The 16,651-nt window shown below is 47.1% G+C and overlaps 1 pseudogene; it reads left to right on the top strand.

Moving 5' to 3' along the window:
- Positions 1-12,369: 12,369 nt before the first annotated feature.
- Positions 12,370-13,533, top strand: LOC127236184 (tubulin alpha-8 chain-like; annotated as a pseudogene).
- Positions 13,534-16,651: the final 3,118 nt, after the last annotated feature.

Below are 16,651 nucleotides of genomic sequence, written 5' to 3'. Positions count from 1 at the left end.
ACGGCAGCTCCAACAATGTCTATTTTATGGCGCAGGCTTCTCCCCCGAGGAGTGTATGCCTCGCCAAGCAGTCCACGGCCCTTCCGGCCACTTGAGCTCCCTGCCTGAACAGTGGGGCCCCATTTTCATATTCGCATATTCTGTCCAGAATAGAACTGGACAGAAGACATGGGGTCCTATAAGTCACACCTCTGTCTGTCTGAGTGGTTACTTGGTCACATGCGTCGAATGGGCCCACCTTCCAACCTCATGTGTCATCTGTTCCCAGTTCTGGAACACTGGAGTCACTCTTTAGTCCGTTTCTGGTGATAGGACCGTTGCAAGCCTCAAATGCTGTAGCTGAACAACAAGACCCTTTTAAGTGTCTGTCTTGGGAGACACTGTGGCTGGACTCTAGTTTCTGAAATATTTGGTATTTTTTATTTTATTTATTTTTGTTTTGTTTTGCTTTGTTTTCTGAGACAGGGTATCACTGTGTAACAGCCCTGGCTGTCCTGGAACTCGCTTTGTAGACCAGGATGGTCTCCAGCTTACAAAGATCTACCTGCTTCATGCTTCTAAGTCCTCTCTCTCCCTAGCACTGGGATTAAAGACATGCACCACCATGCCCAGCTAAGGAAAGAGCGTCTTTTATTTTTCGTAGATCAGGCTGGCCTCGAACTTCTGCCTCCTGAGTGTTGGGATAAAAGGCATGTGCCACTAAGTTCGGCCATATTAGATGCTCTTATGCCAGGCGTTCACAATACAGGGTGTAGATGTGTGGGCTGGGGTGTAGGCTGTACAGGGCAGCAGGGAGAGGTCATGATGGTCTTAGAGTCAGGCCTGGGGTCAGGTGTACCCATGGTGAACAGTACTACTGGTACAGGACAGGCAAGCTAATGAATGGGCTAAGATCAGGGACACCTTCCCTACAGAACAAAGGGCCAAAGAGAGTCTGGCAGAAAGGTTAAAGGAACTTTTAATGAAACCAGACCAAGAGGAGGAGAGAACGTCTCTCCAGAAGGGACTATGCTGGTGAGTCAGAACAGAACAAAAACCCAATTTCTCCCAGTCTCTGCTGAAGCTTTCGTTGAGAGGGTGTGAAAACTGTCTTGTCAGGGTCCATGTGAGCCTCATCCTGTGCTCCATCTCCTCAAGCCAACTAAGGAAGAGATAATTAACTGCATTCTACTACTGTGGGTTTAACTTTAGCAGAGTTAAGGCTGGCCCCGAACTCAGGAAGGGCATTTGAGATAGCAGAGAGCTGACTGAATTTACTATCTGTAAGTTTGTGTTAGCTTTGGGACAGGAAGGATCAGTTAATTATGTTTACCGTCATCAGTTTACCCTGTAGCTTTGTGGTCAATTTAAGGACCCAGCTGGTTTTTGGGTTCATTTGTAACTAAGTAACAACCAGGGTTCAAAGATTGCTTGCTGAAAGGCGGGGTTTGGAAGTCTCCTCTCACAGCTTCCCGACTCCCTGTCTGCCCAGACACTGCCCTGCCAGCTGTATGGTTAGCTCCAAGTCTGTGGAAGGTAAACTCAGTCATGTCACTGACAAGGTCACAGGCCTGGGCTGGAGGGTGTCCCACTGTACTCCTGGTATAAATGATGCACCTGGTTTGCTAGAAGCAGAGGTGCTGGGCGTGGGGAGGGAAGCCTGCAAAGGGATCTCTGGGAACCCAGACTTCCCTCAGGCTTTCAATAACACATGGATCCACAGCAAAGGCTAGAAAGGGTCTTCCCTCTCTGGGAGGTAAAGGGGCAGTCGCTTTTATTTGGGCAGATGAGGGCTGAGAATGAACTGTGAATAAGGACAATTTGGACCTTGTGAAGAACTCAGTTGTCCCTGGTGAGTTGACTGTGTGCAGAAGCTGAGTTCAGGAGGCTGTGAAGTACAATGAAGCACACCAGTTTATCACTCCCGCCATAGACTCAGCATCCGAGAGGTCCGGCTGCAGGGGCAGGTCAGCTGTAAGGACAGGGTGAAGGAAATGGGGAGAAGGCACGGGACCTCCTGCCCACCTCACCTTGGGAGTGGCGCTTTGGTCTCAGTCCGAAGCCCTGTACACTTCCCTGACAGGAGGCTGAAGCGATAAACACTACCCAGGGAGCAGGCAGCCCCCTTGTATCAACTGATAGACCTGCAAACACCTGTGGGGACATCTCGCAGTCAAACCACGGGAGAACCCTCTCTGCTCAGAAAGAGTCAGGGCAGACTGAGGTGGGCTCCAGCTGGAGGCGAGGGTGCCGACGGGCAGACACAAGTCTCTCTGTAGTTGTGGGAGATTACTGTGCAGAGCTGTTTCTTCCACAAGCCTAACTGTACCAGTCAGAAGCTTTGGGCAGCAGGGGACAGAACCTGTGACAGGCTGTTAGCCTGTGTCAGGAGTTTTACTAGTTAAGAAACGTATTACTATTATTATTATTGCTGTTGTTATTATACCGTTGTTGTTACGGATGTGTATGAGGGGGTCAGAGAACAACTTTCAGGAATCAATTCTCTCCATCCACCTTGCCGAGGCAAATCTCTCTTGGTTCTGCTATTTTGTATATCAGGCCTCTAGCCTTGGAGCTTCCAGATATTTCTATCTCTACCTTCACCTTCCATCCTGCCATACTCGTGTTGAGATTACAGATATAAACCACTATATCTGCTTTGTTTTGTTTTTCGAGACAGGGTTTCTCTGTGTAGCTTTGGAACCTGTCCTGGAACTTGTTCTGTAGACCAGGCTGGCCTCAAACTCAGAGAGATCCACCTGCCTCTGCCTCCCGAGTGCTGGGATTAAAGGCGTGCACCCAGTTATATCTGCTTTTTTTACATGGTGTGCTGGTTAGCTTCTATCTTGACACAGGCTAGAGTCTGGGAATAAGAAACCTCATTTGAGAAAATGCCCACCTCAGATTGGCTGTAGGGAAGCCTGTGAGGTTTCTTGATTGATGATTGATGTGGAAGAGGCCGGCCAACTGTGGCATACCATCCCTGGGCAGGCAGTCCTAGGGTTTGTAAGGAATTAAGCTAAGCCAGCCAGGAAGAGCAAGCCTATAAGCAGGGTTCCTCTGACATCACTGCTTTTGTTTCTTCCCCCAGGTCCCTGTCCTGAGTTCCTGTCCCCAACTTCCCTGGGTGATGGGTGTGTAACTTGAGAACTGTAAGATAAAATAAACGCTTTCCTATGAAGGTTGTTTTTGCTCGCAGGGTTTATCACACAGTGGAAACCTAATTAGGACATGTGAGTTCTGAGAAATAAACTTAGGTGTTGAGGCTTGTGTGGAAAATGCTTTTACTCAAGGAACCATCTTGCTGGCATCTAAAAGCTGGGTGTTTGTGTCTTGTGTAACTCACAGGGAGGGCGAGGGCCCAGCAGCCTGAGTGGGGCTTGGACCAGGGCTCTCTGTCCTTTCCTTGTCTCTGTTTGGAATGGCTTCCTTTTCTCCTGAGGGCTGGGGGACACACTCTCTAGGCTTCATCAGCAGGAGATGAACGCGTGTCCACAGCTGGAAAAATCTGGGGATCATACCAATCAGCTGTGGCTGCACAGAGCCCACCCTGCATTCCCCGTGGCTGCCAGCAGAGGGCCGCAGGAGATGAGCGTTTTTTGCTTTTAGGACAGGCTATCACCATATAGACTAGGCTGATCTCAAACTTGCATGTTTGTCCTTGCCATTTTTTTCTGGTATCTGGCATGGTGTGAATGAGTGTGGGGAGATTGCCATTGCCCTTAATGCAGTGTGATTATCTCTTGGAAATATCCCGATCTACTGTGCATTTTTACCCGTGGATCATTATGAAGATGATTTCCTCCTAAGCTGTACTGTTTAACTGAAGAAATGACTTTATATAACAGTAGTGTTAGTTAAATAGGATTTTTATGATTGGGGGTTTTTAATAAATATAGTAAGAAATTATGATAGAGGTTAATTTAATGGAAACATCAACATAGGTAAAGGTAGGATAAAATGTCGCTGCTGGAGGCTGGTCCTTTGAGTGGGTCTGAAGATCTTTCCAGAAAGGATTAATTGGGTAGAGACCTGCCTGAATATGAGGACACCATGCCATGGGCTAGGTATCCTGGATGGAATAAAAGGGAGAAGGTAGGGAAGTGCCAGCATCTCCTTTCTGTGCATCCTGGCTGGCTGAATGTGAGCAAGCCGCGCCCACAGCTGAGAGCCACACTCCTGCCACTATGGACCACACCCTTAAGGCGTGGTCAAAGGAAAACCTTCCCCAGAGTTGTTTCTTGCCGGGTCTTTGGCCACATGAAGGATAAAACTGTCTAACACAGACTTTATCTGTGACTCAAGGCTGCAACTTCAGCATTGTGCCTGCCTTCACCCTGGGACAGAGGAAGGGTAGCCCATGGAACCATGGACGTGAGCCCAGACGCCCTCCGGAGTGTACAACACCTTTGTTCTGCCCAGGAGACCACGGCCCACACTGTGTGCAGTTCCTCTGAGACCTTTGGGCCTCTTCTTCTGGCCCCTTTTCTGAATGTTTCCCCCACATCCCCTCCCTCCTCAGCCTCCCACACAGCACTGAAGACTATATCAAAGTCCCTCCCTGCAGGCCTCAGGCCTCAGCCAAGCTTATCCTCTAATATGTGTCTTAGCTGACAACCCTGAAACTACACTGTCATAGAGACCTGCTCTAAAAGCCATTCACTAAGTCACTCTGGCCTCATGTGCTATGTGGTCTTGGTCCAAAGGGTTTGGCTCTAAAGGAAGAGATAGAAAAGGGCCAGTGTGGGCTGGAGGGATGGTTTAGTGCTTAAGGGCACCGACTCCTCTTCCAGAGGACCTGGGTTCAGTTCCCAGCACCCACATGGTGGCTCACAACCATCTGTAATTGTAGTCCCATGGGATCTAATTCTTCTGGTGTGCAACTGCACATGCAGACAAAATACCCATACACACACACACACACACACGTATACCATACACATATGCACATATGGCATGCATATATACATATACACATATGGTATACATATATATAATATTGTATATGTATTATATGCGTACACGCATTTAGTACATAAGTAAATAAATGGCTAAAATCAAACAAAGAAAGAAAAAGGCCCATGTCCTTGCATGCCACCCAAGCCTTGCTTGACACAGAAGACAGTATGAGCGCCATGGTGCCATGGTGCCTGACCTAAAGATGTGCCTGGCGTAGGTTAACTGAACCCTGACCCTCTTCCCAGGAGAGAGCTTCTATGATGAATGCTCCCCAGATGGGAGCTTGAGCTGAAACTGTGTGGGCCTGGCTGGGCGAGCAAGGCCAATACAAGCAAAGACACGATTGGTTTCTTCAGCAGTGCAATCAGGATATCCTAGACAGCAAACACATGGTTTCTGGCAGAGTTCTAGCAGGTGTGGTAAATTCTGAGATGGGGCTAAACTTGAATAGTTCTTCCCAGATCTAGCGCAGACAGGATTCTATGTGTTTTATCCCATTTCCTAAGACACATCGGAGAGACAATGCCTGTGCCTCCTAACCAGACATAGGGATGGATGTTGTCCAGAAGAAACAATCTGACTGGGTGTCTTAGACATGCCTGTGGGGGGATGTGACTTGGGAGCCTGAGGCAAGAGGATTACTTGAGATGGGAGTTCTGTCTAGCTAGCGCAGGCACTCCGAGACTATCCTATCTCAGAATGCATGTTTGCAGCTGTAGCTATGTAAGATGTTTCCCTGCATGCATGAGGCCCCAGTGCTATAAAGCAATAATTAAACAAGACAAATCCATGACACCTTGTCTCCATTTCCATGATCTCAAGGCTCTAAGATCCTCCAAGGCCCAGGCAGAATCCAGCCAGGAACATGTTGAAACTATACAGCTGCAGGTTCTGTGTTCCACCATTCTGCACAGCTGTGGGGGGGGGGGTCTGTGTTCTAGCACTCTCCGAGGCAGGGAGGGGCGGGCTCCTGTCCCTGAGTTCTATGGAGTCCCAAAGCCATTGAGAACTGTGACCCCCCCAGCTCCCTTTTTCTTATCTCTGCTCTGTTGTGGAATCTACATTCACCCCAGCCATCAGTTCCTTAGATTTTTTTTTTTTTCTTCTGCCCTGGGTTTGTGTACTGCTCATTTCACACATACAGCTCAACCCTTCTGAGCCGTGGGTTGGGGCTGTCATCTCCCCATAGTGGGCCTCTTGACCCACCTTACCCTCCTGATGTGGCCTTTCTTTTCCAGATAGTGTTTCAGAATGTAGAGAGCATTGGGGCAAAGCCCTGATGGTGTGCTCATCACAAGCCCACAAGGCTGAGGTGGGGAGCCCTATGCCATTGATTGGCAAGGAGCAGGGCCCTGGGACCTCAGCCCTCCAAGCAACAGGTCTGGGAAGGCCCTGATGCCCCCTGAAGGTGACGGTGGCCAGCCACGGGTCTTAGACACACACTCCACATTCTGCAGGCCCAGTTTTCTATCAAACTCCTACCAAGGTGTGGGGAGTTTTAAAAATAACGTGTGTGGGGGTCACATTTGGGGGTGTGTAGCACCTTCTTTAAGTTTCTGTCTCAATGTCTAGAACTCTTCTGTGGTGACGGGTGCATGCCCTCTGCCTGAACCTGTACCCAGACAGGCTCACAAATAGGCAGAAGCTTTCAAGCAAGCTACTATGATCGCTCACCCTTGCTCTCTCCTACCACCTGCTGGCCTAGGCTAGGAAATGCACCTGAACCTCCTCAGCCTGCCTCTCAAATGGCTTCTACCTTTATTCTTTGCTTCACTGGCTTCACCTTGGGTCCTGGACTCAGAGATCCTGAGGTCTATCAGCCATAGCTGTTAGTTCAAGTTTAGCATCTAGTGGGGGTGGGCAAGCTGAGTCTCAGACAATTGAATACCAAGTCTCATCCAAGGGAAGGACTGAGAGGTAATAACTGTCCTGCCAGGTGACTGCATAGTTACCCTGTAACTGAAACAGTGGGGGAGGGGGCTTGTGGGACTCAGGAGGTAATCAAAAAGTTACATGTTCAAGACAGCAGACATCTGGGGGATTCTCAAAGGCCCCCTCCCCAGTTTATAAAAGGATCAGCCAAGCTGGGAGAACATTTATCTTTGAGAAGAGGTTCTTGGCCGGGCGCGGTGGCACACACCTGTAGTCCCAGCTATTCGGGAGGCTGAGACAGGAGGATCACTTGAGTCCAGGAGTTCTGGGCTGTAGTGCACTAGGACGATCAGGTGTCCACACTAAGTTTGGCATCAACATGGTGACCTCCCAGGAGAAGAGGTGCTTGGACTGTGGAGCTGTCTGCATCTGTACAGAGAAGAGAGCTCAGGGCTGCAACTGTGTGTCATCTCTGATGTTGGGGTGGCTTTTCCACAGCACAGCTGCTTTTGAGTCACCCATGTTTCTGCACATAATTTCCTTGTCCATACCCCTGTTAGTAACCCAATAAACAAAAGTGTTGGTTCATTGGGTTGGACTTTGGTGCAAGACTTACTTTAAGTCTACTATGGGTTCCCTTTCTGGGGTGAGTAGGGGTGTGTGTGTTGTGTCTCCCCAAGAAGTCTGTCTGTCATACAATCACAGTGACCATATAAGCCATTCTGCCATCCCATCCCATCCTCTCTCTCTCTCTCTCTCTCTCTCTCTCTCTCTCTAGCTTTTTGAGACAGGGTTTCTCTGTATTGTTTTGGAGCCTGTCCTGGAACTTGATCTGTAGACTAGGCTGGCCTTGAACTCACAGAGATGTGCCTGTCTCTGCCTCCCCAGTGCTGGAACTAAAGGCATGGGCCACCATCACCAGGACCCATTTCACTGCTTAAAAGCCAACTTCCCCAGTACTCTAAGGAGCAGGTCAGCTGTCTCTGTCGCTCTCCATGGTTCTGATTCTCTTAGCACAATGCTTAATAAGAGATTCTTCTCCCAGGGAGAAAGACTCGTGGAGTGACAAGATATCCATCCCGTTTAGTTAGCTGAACTGAATGGATAATTTCTCCTTATGACCTTTTCTTCATTACTCCAGGGTCTGTGGATTGAGTTCTCATTCAACATTTCATTTCAACCTCCCAAGAACTCCAGAGGCATATCCCTTGTTTCTATTCCAGGAGGGAGGAAACTGGAGGACGGACAGGGCAAGTGACACACTTTCATGAGACCATGCCTACAATGACCTTACATTGAAATCATTCTACAGTGCCCACAGTATGCCTTGTCTTCAGTATCTGACTGGCATCTCCTTCCATCCAAGCCAAAAGCACTTTTTAATCTCAGATGGTTTCCATCTGCCTCATGTTCAGCGTGTGCTACGAGTGTCCCATGCTGCCACTAGATTCTCGATGGCCTCTGCCACACTTTAAATCCACTCGTGTGCTGCTACACTGAATTGACCGAAGGCATGTTGTGCCACTGAAACTGAAGCTACTAACACTTGCTATGTATAATCCAATATAATGGCAGAGTCCCAATAGACATTTCAGGTTGGAAAGATGGTTCAGAAGATAGAAGTGCCTTCTACCAAGACTGACGATCCGAGTTAGATTCTCAGTACTCACACAGTGGCTGACTCCTGAAAGCTGTCCTCTGACTTCCACATGTGAAGGTGGCTATGTCCCCACCCCCTACACAAATAATGTAAAAAAAATATTAAAGACCTTGAATCAATAAACTGAAATGTTTACTGAAAAAACAACCTTAAGAGTTAGAGAGAACTGGATTCTATTTAAGTTCAGTTTACTAATCAGATAATGGTGGACAAATTCTTAATCTCTGCAAGCTTTGATATCTTCCTTTTAGAAAGAGGGATAGCTGAGCAGTGCTGTATGGTGGTGCACATCTTTAATCCCAGCACTCAGGAGGCAGAGGCAGGTGGATCTCTGTGAGTTCAAAGCCAGTCTGATTGGTCTACAAAGTGAGTTCCAGAACAGGCTCCAAAGTTACACAGAGATACCTGTCTCAAAAAACAACCAAACAACCAGAGTATAACAGTAAATCCTACTGTTGGTCTTTGGCCTACTCTCCACCTGTGGAGGGTCCTGACCCCCTAGGGTGATTTTAAGAATGGAGGCTCCTAAGCTCCTTCTCATGGAGACCCAGGAAAGTGAACATCCACTGTCCACAGCCAAGGCTGAGGAGAACTGGGAATTGCTTCCAGGTAGTGATGCTGCTAAGATCACCTTGGACAGAGAACTACATGATTTGTTTTTCCACACTGCTCCGAGTTAGAGCAAGCGAGAGAAGCTACAGACTGACAGGATTTGAGAAGTCAGCCTTTCCCCAGGCCAGAGGCCCAGCTTAGCCACCAGCCACGATTATCCTTTTCTGTGTATTACTTATGTCTGTGGCACAGTCTCTCCCACAATACTCTTTCATACATAGGCTAGTGCCAGCTATAACACACGGAGTTCCCTTTGTGGGATGCAAAATGTTCCTCCTCCTTCTCCAAGAGATCCACATCCAAACCTGTGGGACCTGGGAAATGCTGTCACCTGTCAAAGGAAAATGACCTTCAGGTAGGGGGATGCCAGGGTTATTATAGGAAGCAAGTTAGTAAATTTACTAATAAAAAAGGATTGCACATGTCATAGTTTTGTTCTTGTTCAGGGGAAGACAGGTGAAGTTTGGACTCGTGTGTGCTTACAGAACGGTTTGACTGGATAGTTTGTATATAAACGCTTTTCCATTTGGAGCAAGTCACTAACTGGTTACATCTACAGTCTGATCGGCATGTGCCTGGCTTAGTTTAGTTTTTATTTTCTGCCGACTGACCATAGCCTGACTGAACTTTCTAGAGGAGTTCTTGGCTTTGGAAAGTTTCCCTGGTACTTTGTGACCTCTTGACTCTGCTCAGCAAGGGCCTCCAGGCAGCTACCTGAAACTTAATGCAGGACCACAGATGGGGAAGAGGCGGAATCCCCACTCCAGGCTCTCTGAAGGCAGTGCCTCCCCAAGAGCTTCGGAATATTCCAAACATATCTGTCATTCAAAGTTTTCATTCTAATTGGAGGCAGGTGGAGAGGCACAGGGCACAAGCCTCAAAGACTATAATTTTCATTTGCTCTTGGGAAGGAGAGAAAGTGAGAGTAAGAAAATAAAGCAATTAAAAGTTTACTCGGCAGCAGAGAAGCGGCAGGCCCTGAGGCAGGGCAGCTTGCATCGGTTTGCAGCAGGGACACTCCTCTGGGAGGCCCAGTCCAAGGCGCAGTTATGACATCTGAGTTTGCTTCAGCCGGTTACATCAGATGTCATGCTCCACTTCTGTTTGCTAGGAACTTTTTCTCCCCCAGGGGAGACTTTTTCAGTCTGCTCTCTGCCTTTCTGTGCCTCATGGATGTGCGGGCCCTGCTTTGGGGGGGACACACTTCGTACTCTAATCCTCCACATCGCTGTATGAGCCTGTAAATCAGGGCCTACAGGTTGCATACTGTGGCCCTTCCAGGTCTGTGTCCCCTGTCTCATCTGAGGTGTCCTTCTCTTTCCATATGCACAAAGTAACGTATACCCCATTTGGCATAGGTCCCAGAAGGCAAATCCCAGTAGTTGTAGGAATATCATACCAATTTATTGATAGGAAATAAAATTTCTTGCTTTGGTATTCATTACTTATTTCTCTTGGTGACAGTCTAGTCCTCTTATATATTATTACATGTCTTCCCATGAGCCATGAGCTATAAATAAATTGACTCTAAGACACTGATTTTTTTTTTTTTTAAAACAAATGAATATACTTCTGACTCCAAATAGATTTTCTCTTTTGTGGATCAAAAAATATCAACTCAGAGCACTTCAGAGATGGGTTAGCAGTTAGGAGTGATTAGTGCTCTTCTAGAGGACCAGAATTCTGTTCCCAGCATCCATGTCATGTGGCTCAACCACCTGTAACTCGAACTCTGACGCCCTCTTCTGGCCTCCAAGGGCACCTACACACACATGGCACATATACAGATAAACACACATACATAAAAATAAGCCATTTTAAAAAGTTATTCCATTAAATAAAAAGCAGCCATTAAAATATGTTATTTATTCTTTATTGCCATTACAACTTCTAATTGTATAGCCTTCCACAAGCTACTGTAATGCTAGATTCTGGGAAATGGGAAGAATTCAGACAGAGATCAATATCATAGTATGGATTTTCTATGGAGAAAAAGCCACAACAGAATGTTTATTTAAGACAGAGTGTGCAGGAACTGGAGAGAGGGCTCAGTAGTTAGGAGCATTGGCTGCTCTTCCAGAGGACCTGGGTTCAATTCTCAGTACCCACATGGCAGCTCACAACTGTCTGTAACTCCAGTTCCAGGGGACCTGACACCCTCACACCAATGTACTTACAATAAGTTTAAATAAATTATAAAAAAAGACACAGTGTGTACATTTCTCTCATGCTTTCCAGAGCTCCACCCCTTGAGAGCACACAAGGAGCCTATGGAAAGGGGTATTTGCTTGGCAGACTGAGCGTGTGCAGTAGAATGTTAGTTTAGCAAGAATGGGTGCCGGAGAAAGGAAGTCGAAGTTTAAAATGCATTTGCTCATGTGGAATGGGTATGTGCATGTGACTGCTAGTACTTACAGAGGTCAGGTGTGGTGATACATTATTTATAATCTGATAAAGCCTGCCTGAGGGTTCAGAAAGCAAAGCCAGCCACAAACCGCAGAGCCAGGCAGTGGTGGCACACACCTTTAATCCTAGGATTTAGGAGACAGAGGCAGATGGAGCTCTGTGAGTTCATAGCTACTGTGAGCTACAAGAAATTGATCCACAAAGGTGACCTCAGCACTTGGCATCACACATCTTTAATCCCAGCACTTGACTGATATAAGATAGGAGCAGTAATTCAGTCTAGGACATTTTGGTCTCCAGCCACATTCAAGATTTATTCTCCAGCAACGCTAAGGACAGGATAGCTCTTTTAGCCTAAAGTAGAGACAAGAGCTAGTGGCTGGCTGCTTTGCTTATCTGACCATCAGCTTGAATCCCAATATCCGTCTCTGGGTTTTTGCTGTCTGTGTTACAGCCAGGGGCATGGGATCTCCCTGGATCTGGAGTTAGAGGCATTGTGAGCTGCCTGGCATGGTGCTGAACTTGGGTCATCTAGAAGACCAATAAGGTGACCTTAAAAGCTGAGCCATGTCTCTAGCCCCAAAGGGAAATTTAAAACACAAGAGGAAAAATAAAATCATCAACTCAAGTCAGACATGATGGTGTGGGCCTTTAATCCCAGCACTCAGGCAACAAGATGGGCAAGACCTCTGTGTGGGAGGCAAGCCTGTTTTACACACTGAGACTCTGTCTTGAAAAACCAGTCAAACTAACAAACATATGGTGTGGCAGTTTCCTAAGTGACTGAAACATTCCATCTCACAGTGAAGCTCATTAAGACAGAAAGTAAGGAACTCAAAATAATTTCAGGAAGTCCCTGAAATTGGCCAGAATTAGTAGACCTGGAACCCACAGTTATCGATGAAGTCCGCACTGGCACCTACCGACAGCTCTTCCACCCTGAGCAGCTCATTACAGGCAAGGAAGATGCTGCCAATAACTGCCCATGGCCACTACACCATTGGCAAGGAGATCATTGATCTTGTCTTGGACAGAATTCATAAGCTGGCTGACCAGTGCACAGGTCTTCAGGGCTTCTTGGTTTTCCACAGCTTTGGTGGGGGAACCTGCTCTGGGTTCACCTCCCTGCTGATGGAGAAGCTCTCTGTTGATTATGGAAAGAAGTCCAAGCTGGAGTTCTCCATCTACCCAGCCCCCCCCAGGTTTCCACTGCTGTGGTTGAGCCCTACAATTCCATCCTCACCACCCACACCACCCTGGAGCACTCTGATTGTGCCTTCATGGTAGACAATGAGGCCATCTATGACATCTGTCATAGAAACCTCGACATTGAGCGCCCCACCTACACTAACCTTAACCGCCTTATTAGCCAGATTGTGTCTTCCATCACTGCTTCCCTCAGATTTGATGGGGCCCTGAATGTTGACCTGACAGAATTCCAGACCAACCTGGTACCCTACCCTCACATCCATTTCCCTCTGGCCACATATGCCCCTGTCATCTCTGCCGAGAAAGCCTACCATGAGCAGCTTACAGTAGCAGAGATCACCAATGCCTGCTTTGAGCCAGCCAACCAGATGGTGAAATGTGACTCTCGCCATGGTAAATACATGGCTTGCTGCCTGCTGTACCGTGGAGATGTGGTTCCCAAAGATGTTAATGCTGCCATTGCCACCATCAAGACTAAGCGTATCATCCAGTTTGTGGACTGGTGCCCCACTGGCTTCAAGGTTGGCATTAATTACCAGCCTCCCACTGTGGTGCCTGGTGGAGATCTGGCCAAGGTCCAGAGAGTTGTGTGCATGCTGAGCAACACCACAGCCATCGCTGAGGCCTGGGCTCGCCTAGATCACAAGTTTGATCTGATGTATGCCAAACGTGCCTTTGTGCACTGTTATGTAGGTGAAGGTATGGAGGAGGGTGAGTTCTCTGAGGCCCGTGAAGACATGGTTGCCCTAGAGAAGGATTATGAAGAGGTTGGGGCAGATAGTGCTGAAGGAGATGATGAGGGAAAAGAATATTAGCCCACGTGCTGCAATTTTACACTTCTTGTCTTTGTCTTTGTGTGTATACGACTGTCTTAAACTATCAATAAAGGTGTTTCCAGTTTAAGCAGGAAAAAACAAGCAAACAAATGAATGAATAAGCCCGTGAAGGCTGGGTGGTGGTGGTGGTGGTGGTGGTGCACACCTTTAATCCCAGCACTGGCGAGGCAGAGGACAGGTGGATCTATGTGAGTTGGAAGTCAGCTTTGTCTACAAAGCTAGTGTCAGGACAATTAGGGCTATTACACAGAGAAATCCTGTCTTGAAAAACAAAAACAAAACAAAACACAAAACAACAACAAGAACAAAAAAGAAAGAAAGGAAGGAAGGAAGGAAGGAAGGAAGGAAGGAAGGAAGGAAAGGCATGCGAAGAGCCAGGTGTGATGGCCCACGCCTACAGTCCCAGGCCGCAAGAGTCTGAGGCAAGAGGATTGCTGCAAGTATGAGGCCAGCCAAGGATACACAGTAAAAAAAGCCAGGGAGATGGCTTTGCAGGCTTGTCACTAAGCCTGAAGAAGCTTGTTCTCCAGAGCTCACATGGTAGGAATGTTGTAGGGTATCCACCAAAAAAGATTACTCAGACGTGGGTTTCAGCCAACACAAAGTCTTTATTAACCAGCCAGAGACTATACTGGGTGTTCAGGGTCCCAGTGTAGCCCCCCTGAGCCTTTTTTTAAAATGTACTTCAGATAACAAGAACAGTTTGCCAGAGGCAGAGCCACAGAAGCTGAAAACCAGGTTAATACATTTAGAGGCTCCCATAACTCTGAACTTTGATGGGTTAGGCCTTTGTTTGCAGTTTTTGGGAGGTGGTGCTGTCTACATGCTAAGTTTTACAGCCTGAATGGTACCTCCATCATATAACCAGTTGTACTAAGGCCTGAGTACCTCGTAAAATCTGGGCCCTGTCACAGGAGAGAACTGACACCTGCAAGTTGTTCTGACGGTCACACACAACACATGGCATGATCCCCCCTCTGAAACTTAAAGAATAAGAATATTAACAAGTAAATATAAATAGCACGTGTGAAAAGAGCTTGGCAACAGGTAGAGTACACAATGCTAGCTTTCTTCTTTCATGGATTTCTCTGAGCTCACCTGGTGAGTACTATGCAAGAAATACGAAATCAATACTGAGCTCAGAATTTATCTATGGCACATGCCTTTAATCCCAGCACTTGGGAGGCAGAGGCAGGCAGATCTCTGTGGATTTGAGGCCAGTCTGGTCTACAGAGCTAGTTCCAGGGCAGGCTCCAAAGGTACACAGAGAAACCCTATCTCTGGAAAAAAAAAAAAAAAAAAAGAATGGCCACTAGAACATCAGTCACAGGAATGAGACGGGACCCGTCTCAAGAGTGAGAACAGAATAGCTCTAGATTAAGGGTAGCCATTTTCTTACTTAACAAGCTTTGAAAAGAGTTGGCGGAGGGAAAGGTCAATGGTAGAGTGCTTGCCTGGCATGTACGGAGCCAAGTGGTCAAGTGTACACACACACACACACACACACACACACAAAGTCACCCAAATGTTTTCTCAATATGTGCAGTGTGTGTCTCCTTGGGTATGGGGTGGGGGGCATTCTCTATGATGAAGAGGCTGCATTTTAGTGGGCGGTAAAGCACATGAACAAACCATGTCATAGGTTCTTTGTCAAGGTAAGAACACAGATTGGAACGTCTTGATAGATGAGGGAGTGAAAGGAGATGATGCAGCCGGGAACAGCGCCTACGGGGTGAACCAGGCAGTGTGTGGGAGTTACCGGTGAAGAGAGGTGTGATAAGGCGGCCTGGAAAATGATCACAACAGGATGTGAAGTGTGCGTGGTGATTTAGGAGGGAAAGGGAGCACAGCTGTGTCAGGCTGAGCCCGGATGGATCAGCAAGTGCCACGAGGAGGGAAGGTCATGGTCAAAAAGGAGATTGGGAACTAGGCATGGGGTACATGCTGGAGATCTCAGCACATGGAAGGCATTGGCAGAAGAATGGCAAGTTCAGGGTTAGCCTCAGCAACATGGTGAATCCAAGATTACCCTGGGCTACATGAGACCCTATCTCATAAAGAGAAAAGAAGAAGAGGAAGAGGAAGGAGAAGAAGACTAGACTTCTAGAAAAGGAACAAAGGACTGGGCTACAGAGAGTTGTGAATTATGCTAAAAGGAGTTTAAACTTTTTCTTAGACCAATGCAGAGCCCAAATGTAGAGGCACCAAAATAAGTTTTACCGTGGAAAAGGACAAGAGTTAGACCAGAGAAAAATTTACCCACAAACGGCAAGTTCAGAGCAGGACAGGTGCTTTATTTCTCCTGAGAAGACATGATCTGCACATTCCCAGAGACGGCTCTCACCAATTTTCCTTACTGAATCTGAACACAGTTGGAAGCCAGATAAGTTGAAAGGCTGCCATGCTAGGGGCACATGTAGTGTCCAATGCTCTCAAGGCAAACATCCATACCAGGGGCTACTCAAGAGATGGTTCAGTGGTAAAGAGCACTGGCCGTGCTTGTGGAGGACAGGGCTTGGGTTCCTAGCATCCACATGATGGGCCACAACAGTCTTTAACTCTAGTTCCAGGGGATCCAACCCCCTCTTCTGGTCTCCTAAGGCAACAGGCTCACACATGATGCACATACATATGTACAGATAAACACCCAAACACATTAAAAAAAATTGGGGATTGGAGAGATGGCTCAATGGCTGTTCTTCTAGAGGTCCCGAGTTCAATTCTCAGCACCCACAGGCAGCTCACAACTGTAACTCCAGTTTCAGGGGATTTGACACCTTCACACAGATATACAAACAAGCAGTACTTTTAAAAAAAAAATTCTTAAAAGTTTAAATCTCAGTTAAAGCATGCTGCCTATACATGATTTTTGATTCTATAAAAATAATATTTCTAAAACTATCTACACCATCACCCAAGTGCATATACTAAGTTGCCATTTAATTTTTTGCTTTTTTCTTTCTTGTTTTTTTCCAGGCAAGGTTTCTCTGTGGCTTTGGATGTTGTCCTGGAACTCACAGAGATCTGTCGGGCTCTGCCACCTGAGTGCTGGGATTAAAGGTGTGCCTGGCTTTTCTTTTATTCTTAACCCATTCACATTACCAACATACTCAATATA

Source organism: Phodopus roborovskii, unplaced genomic scaffold (assembly GCF_943737965.1).
Source record: "Phodopus roborovskii unplaced genomic scaffold, PHOROB, whole genome shotgun sequence".
NCBI lineage: Eukaryota > Metazoa > Chordata > Mammalia > Rodentia > Cricetidae > Phodopus > Phodopus roborovskii.
This window is presented reverse-complemented; position numbering and strand designations above follow the sequence as displayed.